Genomic DNA, 8,533 nt, shown 5'->3' with positions numbered 1-8,533 from the left:
GATATTCATTTTCTGTTTATTCAGACAAATTGAATGACACGCTAGGAGGCGTTACTGAATTTGTAAACAGCATCGACCGACATCACAAATACTCATGATCCAAATAAGGTGTCAAGAGTCTTATCGAAGTCATATCTGGAAGCAAAATTAATGTATCTCTCTAAATATTAGTTTAAATCTTTAAATTGAAAGAATAGCACCTTTTAAAAAAATAATAACGTAATGAGGTGATTTTAGAATGTTTATATTGGCCTATGTGTAACATGAAAAGGGTTGTCAGGGCCAGATCTCTTGATCCCCACCCTCAATCAGCCAATGGAAATGCTGTATACAATAGGTTCAGTTTACACAGACTGGAGCGGAAAGTACAAATCAAGATAAGTTGGTTGAATTTGCTTGAAAACTGTGCTCCAGTTTACATAATAGATAAAACAGCCAAGTATTTCATTACAAGGCTCCAAAACTTGTGAATTACTACTGTATACAACTTTAGGTTTGTTTGTTGTTCTACTTCCATTCGATTTTCTTTATTCAGATGTGCCACAATATGTAACATATGCATGGTGCTTACAGCCGTAGTAAAGAGAGGTTTTTATCATGGCAACGCCTACCGTGACCTATGAGAAAGATCCGTGACTGTATTCTCATGCCGGGAGCTTGACAATAGAACAGTAGTGACTACCTATGTTAAACGTTTTAAGGACCTTCAGGATTGAGAGTCACTGAAGCTGGAATCTTTCTGTTGAGAAGCGAGAGCGCTAACCAGCAGTTACCTCCCCGTTGTTCTTACAATGTACAGAGCCAGTAGTTACATGTACCTCCCCGGTGTTCTTACAATGTACAGAGTCAGTAGTTACATGTACCTCCCCGGTGTTCTTACATTATACAGAGCCATTAATTACTGTATATCATTTAACCTTTGATTAATATTCCAGTATACGTAACATTGTATTTGCAAGAATATGTACGTACCTATAAATGGAATCAAACAGCAATACTGAAATGATAGAAAAATATCTTAAATGTCTTTCAAATAGGACTGAAAAGTTACCGGCAAAATATGAACCCTTTACTTAAAAACAGTTCTATTGAATGATTAATTTCTTTTCTTGAAATCATAAACTTTTCAGTTTATAATTGTTATGAAACATGAACGCTTTATTGAACTAAAAGTCGAATATATTTTTGCATCACATTGTAGATAGAAATACGTGTTTTAACGTTTAGTCTCAACACATTTTTACTTTCTGTTAAACTTATCGTTTCCTTAGAAATGTTTTGAATGGTTCTTACCGGTAACATATAAAATGTCCTCATCATATCCTCTTACTTTGAAACCAGTGCACTTGCAATGACACTGACGCGCTGACCCGTATTTTCACGACCTTTACATGATCACGAGCGTTAAGGGTGAAGTAGAAATATTTTTCGTTTTGCCTCGAACTAAAATGATGCTCCGTCAAAGGATAAAATTTAGACAGCAACATGGTGTCCGAAAAGATTAAATCAATTGTACATCTTACTTATTTATATTTACTTATTAAATGTTTTGGACCTAGACGACACAAAACACTTCGCCCAGCATTTTATGGACATTAACAACCCGAAATAATTCCGTAGACAGTAACAAACTTAATAAGTAATAATGATTGGTCAAAGTTTGTGACCAAATTATTTGTATGATTGACACATGCGTGTATGAACAAAGTAAAGATAACGGACAGTGATCAGTTTCATAAATCCTACAAATAATGCAAAGTTAATTGCAAGATAAAAACACTGGCCCCTAGATAATGTGCTTATATGTATAGTAGGAGTAAAGAAAAGTTAATTTATCATATATACAGGAATTTCTTCATTAGCTATTTGTCACATTAAAACTTGGTGTTTATCAGAATCAAATGTATAATTCTGGGTAAATACCAAAGAAAGTCAATATCAGATTACTGAATCACTTTTTCTTTTGGGGGGGGGGGGGTAATTTTTCAGTCTTTAGATCTCCCAAGTTTTTGGTTGTTATTTGCTAAAAAATGTTAGCACTGCAAAACTATTTGGAGTTAACATAGACATCCACTCAGTTTGAAATTATATTGCTAGTATACTTTATCTTACAATTAGAAAATATTTCGCCCGTCAATCGAGAAAACTCTTTTGCAAAGCTCACATATTACAATGTATTAGATATTGCCTCACTATATACTCCTTCAAAACACCTAATCCGAGTTCAGTAATTAATCATCTAGGTACCTGATCCCATCTTTGGTATATCCAGGGGTCCGTGTTTGTCTGATCTCATCTTTGATATATCCAGGGGTCCGTGATTGTCTGATCCCACCTCTGGTATGTCCAGGGGTCCGTGTTTGTCTGATTCCACCTTTGGTGTGTCCAGGGATCCGTGTTTGTCTGATCCCACCTCTGGTATGTCCAGGGGTCCGTGTTTGTCTGAGCCCACCTTTGGTATATCCAGGGGTCCGTGTTTGTCTGATCCCACCTTTGGTATATCCAGGGGTCCGTGATTGTCTGATCCCACCTCTGGTGTGTCCAGGGGTCCGTGTTTGTCTGAGCCCACCTTTGGTGTATCCAGGGGTCCGTGATTGTCTGATCCCACCTCTGGTATGTCCAGGGGTCCGTGTTTGTCTGAGCCCACCTTTGGTATATCCAGGGATCCGTGTTTGTCTGATCCCACCTTTGGTATATCCAGGGGTCCGTGATTGTCTGATCCCACCTCTGGTATGTCCAGGGGTCCGTGTTTGTCTGATTCCACCTTTGGTGTGTCCAGGGATCCGTGTTTGTCTGATCCCACCTTTGGTATATCCAGGGGTCCGTGATTGTCTGATCCCACCTCTGGTGTGTCCAGGGGTCCGTGTTTGTCTGAGCCCACCTTTGGTGTATCCAGGGGTCCGTGATTGTCTGATCCCACCTCTGGTATGTCCAGGGGTCCGTGTTTGTCTGAGCCCACCTTTGGTATATCCAGGGATCCGTGTTTGTCTGATCCCACCTTTGGTATATCCAGGGGTCCGTGATTGTCTGATCCCACCTCTGGTATGTCCAGGGGTCCGTGTTTGTCTGATTCCACCTTTGGTGTGTCCAGGGATCCGTGTTTGTCTGATCCCACCTTTGGTGTGTCCAGGGGTCCGTGTTTGTCTGATCCCACCTTTGGTACATCAAGGGTCCGTGTTTGTCTGATCCCATGCCATCTCTGGTGTGTCCAGGGATCCGTGTTTGTCCAATTCTTTTATCTTCACCTTTCATCTATAAAATTTCAAGTTTTGTACATTGTGTTGGAAAATTCATTGCACTCCAACGATGTCCATCTCCTTATCATTAACACATTATGTTAAATATTTTTATTCATACATTTCTCCGGGCTTGATGGATATTTTACTTATCAGGTAGCTAAAGCATCGCATTGACAGAGAAAATGTCAATAATTGTTTCATTGTAGTATAATAATAATAATAACTAGTGATCCTAATTGTTCGCGAACAATTAGAGGGCTTCCCACCTTCTAGCGGTTTTTCAGTAGTGTTGAAATGCTAAAAGCCCCCCCCCCCCCCTACCCTACCCCACCCCACCCTCACGGGGAAAAAAAAAAAAAAAAAAAAAATGGATTTGGCTAGAAAAGAAATTCAAATTTGCCACCTAAATTTGAGTGTTGAGGTGTGTTCAATGCTTGGTTTCGCATTAAGTACCCGTCAAATTTGAGGGAGAAAAGGGGTGTGGGTGTTGGGTAGCCAGCACATATGCACATATCAGGTAAAAGTGTAATAGGACTTGTGCAGGTGTTTGGGGGTGACTTTAGACCTGTTAGATAGGATATTTGGAGGTGCAAAGAAACCGGATGTAACATTTTCCTAGATTGTAACTGCTCGTGCATGCTGGGAGTCTACAAGCCTCATGTTGATGTTGTGAAGATGCACTGGATTTTACCGTTTGTGTTGTGGATTGTGGAATTGAATATACAGTTTGTAATTGCTCATCCTATGTGTTCTAATTACGGAGACAATGTCTTTCAGTCATTTCACCCAAGGAGGCATGCATATACGGATTTATAGGCTTTGACAACAAACAACCAAAATGGCGGCCGGTGAATTAGAAAGTGTCTGAGTGCATGTAGGATATCTGAACGGAGAATAGGAGTACTGCATCCCATCTGATCCTGCAGGTAAGTGTTTATTTGTTTACAATGACAGTCGGGATGGAATGTCAATGAGTTCAACTGTCGAGTAAAGTTGCATCATCATTATCATAAAAAACTTAGTCTTTATGTTGATGCAGGCAGACAATTGAATCTGGCCTATGTCTTTTCATGAATGTAAATGGAATTCATGTTTGATTGACAAGACAGTCAAGAAATGGAAGAAATGGGTGTAGGTCAGATGTGTAGGTGTAGGTCAGATTAGCTAGAATCCTGTAATTGTTGCATGGCATGAGACCGGTCAAAATAGTGTATTGAAACAGCTGATCACAGACAGATCACTTGAAGGGTGGGGGATTTCTTCCTTGGGGACGACAGGCGTGATGGGTGGGTTGGCCTTACTCGTGGAGACTGGCCCCTGGATGCGTGACCTTGACCTTTGACCATGACCCACTTTCAAGGTCAAACCTCAAAAATCCTGTTGTTGGGCATGAAACCGGTCAAAGTAGTGTATTATAAACAGCTGATCACAGACAGATCACTTGAAGGGTGGGGGGTTTCTTCCTTGGGGACGACAGGCGTGATGGGTGGGTTGGCCTTACTCGTGGAGACTGGCCCCTGGATGCGTGACCTTGACCTTTGACCTTGACCCACGTTCAAGGTCAAACTTCAAAAACCCATGGGGGAGAAAGTGTGACCTTGACCTTTGACCTTGACCTGATTTTGAAGGTCAGAGAGGTCACGGGGCTTCGTTTAAGTGGTCCCGCGTCTCTATCTACATCCGTGAAGAAGTTGTGGGCTCGAACGACGACGTCGGAGACTTTCGGGGGCGAGAACCGTGCTTCGGGGTTCTCGGTTTCCCTCGGTCAACTTTTCTGTGCGAGAGCGTTTCATCTGGAATTCGTCGGCGAAGGTCTCGCCTCTCCACGACTTGCGGTCTAGTGAGAGTAGCGATAACGGGGTTTTCGACGTTAAGTCGCCGCCATTCGCAGAGCGGTCAAAGTTCAGAGTTGACATTCGTGATGCCGAGACCGGTCCAAAATTCCTTGCTGACCCATGTGATATTTCGATGCTATCTGAAGCGTGAAAGAGCGTATAAAAAGTGCCATTTTCTGGCCATTCTGGGTGACCTTGACCTTTGACCTTGATCTACTTTTTCAAGGTCAAGGTCACCCAACCCGTTCCAGTGGGTTCCGTCTCTCTACGACGAAGACTTAAGGAGTCGTCAATTTGTAAGGGACAAATCGCAAAACATGAGGGGGCATTAACTCCCTTTAGGGGACACCGAATCCCTTCATTTGAAATTCTTCGCTTCTACTAATTGACCTCTATGCTTCAGCAAAGGTTTCATCCTCTTATCCTTTACGGTTGAAAAGGAGTAGCGATAACAATGATTTCTGCTAAAAGGTCCGATAACTCTGTAAGGGGTCAAAGTTCCATGACGCAGGGTGAAATGTATTCGTTTCTCAAGAAGTGCTCTAGGATGGACTCTAAAGTTTTTCGATAAGTCTTAAGACGAACATTTTTTTGGACGGCAGGAAAATAATAATAATAATAATAATAAACAGAACAATAACAATAGGACTTTCCACTGAAAGGTGGAAAGCCCTAATAATTGAGACGAAAGTGCCACGTATTGAATACATTTGGCAATCCTAGGTCAGAATGGGAACTTGAGTCATGTAAGTGACATTTTCACGTAAAAAATGCGCGTTTGCATAAATTTAGAATTCTCGTATTCTGTTGATTTCTACATTTCAAGATTGGCAACTGACCAGGTGTAAAGGTGCACATTTTCCGTTCTCGGATGGAAAAAGGGGTGGGTTCGATTCCCTCAGTCAGTTCACAAGGAAATGTTGAGTCGCCGTGCGTAAAAAAAAATCAATTTTCGCATTCGTCAAGGCGTAAAAGAATGGCAGGTGGTGAGTGTTTAAAACACTAGTGATCCTAATTGTTCGCGAACAATTAGAGGGCTTCCCACCTTCTAGCGGTTTTTCAGTAGTGTTGAAATGCTAAAAGCCCCCCCCCCCCCCCTACCCTACCCCACCCCACCCTCACGGGGAAAAAAAAAAAAAAAAAAAAAATGGATTTGGCTAGAAAAGAAATTCAAATTTGCCACCTAAATTTGAGTGTTGAGGTGTGTTCAATGCTTGGTTTCGCATTAAGTACCCGTCAAATTTGAGGGAGAAAAGGGGTGTGGGTGTTGGGTAGCCAGCACATATGCACATATCAGGTAAAAGTGTAATAGGACTTGTGCAGGTGTTTGGGGGTGACTTTAGACCTGTTAGATAGGATATTTGGAGGTGCAAAGAAACCGGATGTAACATTTTCCTAGATTGTAACTGCTCGTGCATGCTGGGAGTCTACAAGCCTCATGTTGATGTTGTGAAGATGCACTGGATTTTACCGTTTGTGTTGTGGATTGTGGAATTGAATATACAGTTTGTAATTGCTCATCCTATGTGTTCTAATTACGGAGACAATGTCTTTCAGTCATTTCACCCAAGGAGGCATGCATATACGGATTTATAGGCTTTGACAACAAACAACCAAAATGGCGGCCGGTGAATTAGAAAGTGTCTGAGTGCATGTAGGATATCTGAACGGAGAATAGGAGTACTGCATCCCATCTGATCCTGCAGGTAAGTGTTTATTTGTTTACAATGACAGTCGGGATGGAATGTCAATGAGTTCAACTGTCGAGTAAAGTTGCATCATCATTATCATAAAAAACTTAGTCTTTATGTTGATGCAGGCAGACAATTGAATCTGGCCTATGTCTTTTCATGAATGTAAATGGAATTCATGTTTGATTGACAAGACAGTCAAGAAATGGAAGAAATGGGTGTAGGTCAGATGTGTAGGTGTAGGTCAGATTAGCTAGAATCCTGTAATTGTTGCATGGCATGAGACCGGTCAAAATAGTGTATTGAAACAGCTGATCACAGACAGATCACTTGAAGGGTGGGGGATTTCTTCCTTGGGGACGACAGGCGTGATGGGTGGGTTGGCCTTACTCGTGGAGACTGGCCCCTGGATGCGTGACCTTGACCTTTGACCATGACCCACTTTCAAGGTCAAACCTCAAAAATCCTGTTGTTGGGCATGAAACCGGTCAAAGTAGTGTATTATAAACAGCTGATCACAGACAGATCACTTGAAGGGTGGGGGGTTTCTTCCTTGGGGACGACAGGCGTGATGGGTGGGTTGGCCTTACTCGTGGAGACTGGCCCCTGGATGCGTGACCTTGACCTTTGACCTTGACCCACGTTCAAGGTCAAACTTCAAAAACCCATGGGGGAGAAAGTGTGACCTTGACCTTTGACCTTGACCTGATTTTGAAGGTCAGAGAGGTCACGGGGCTTCGTTTAAGTGGTCCCGCGTCTCTATCTACATCCGTGAAGAAGTTGTGGGCTCGAACGACGACGTCGGAGACTTTCGGGGGCGAGAACCGTGCTTCGGGGTTCTCGGTTTCCCTCGGTCAACTTTTCTGTGCGAGAGCGTTTCATCTGGAATTCGTCGGCGAAGGTCTCGCCTCTCCACGACTTGCGGTCTAGTGAGAGTAGCGATAACGGGGTTTTCGACGTTAAGTCGCCGCCATTCGCAGAGCGGTCAAAGTTCAGAGTTGACATTCGTGATGCCGAGACCGGTCCAAAATTCCTTGCTGACCCATGTGATATTTCGATGCTATCTGAAGCGTGAAAGAGCGTATAAAAAGTGCCATTTTCTGGCCATTCTGGGTGACCTTGACCTTTGACCTTGATCTACTTTTTCAAGGTCAAGGTCACCCAACCCGTTCCAGTGGGTTCCGTCTCTCTACGACGAAGACTTAAGGAGTCGTCAATTTGTAAGGGACAAATCGCAAAACATGAGGGGGCATTAACTCCCTTTAGGGGACACCGAATCCCTTCATTTGAAATTCTTCGCTTCTACTAATTGACCTCTATGCTTCAGCAAAGGTTTCATCCTCTTATCCTTTACGGTTGAAAAGGAGTAGCGATAACAATGATTTCTGCTAAAAGGTCCGATAACTCTGTAAGGGGTCAAAGTTCCATGACGCAGGGTGAAATGTATTCGTTTCTCAAGAAGTGCTCTAGGATGGACTCTAAAGTTTTTCGATAAGTCTTAAGACGAACATTTTTTTGGACGGCAGGAAAATAATAATAATAATAATAATAAACAGAACAATAACAATAGGACTTTCCACTGAAAGGTGGAAAGCCCTAATAATTGAGACGAAAGTGCCACGTATTGAATACATTTGGCAATCCTAGGTCAGAATGGGAACTTGAGTCATGTAAGTGACATTTTCACGTAAAAAATGCGCGTTTGCATAAATTTAGAATTCTCGTATTCTGTTGATTTCTACATTTCAAGATTGGCAACTGACCAGGT

Source organism: Ostrea edulis, chromosome 9 (assembly GCF_947568905.1).
Source record: "Ostrea edulis chromosome 9, xbOstEdul1.1, whole genome shotgun sequence".
Lineage (NCBI taxonomy): Eukaryota > Metazoa > Mollusca > Bivalvia > Ostreida > Ostreidae > Ostrea > Ostrea edulis.
The sequence above is the reverse complement of the archived record's forward strand: the minus strand, read 5'-3'. Positions refer to the sequence as shown.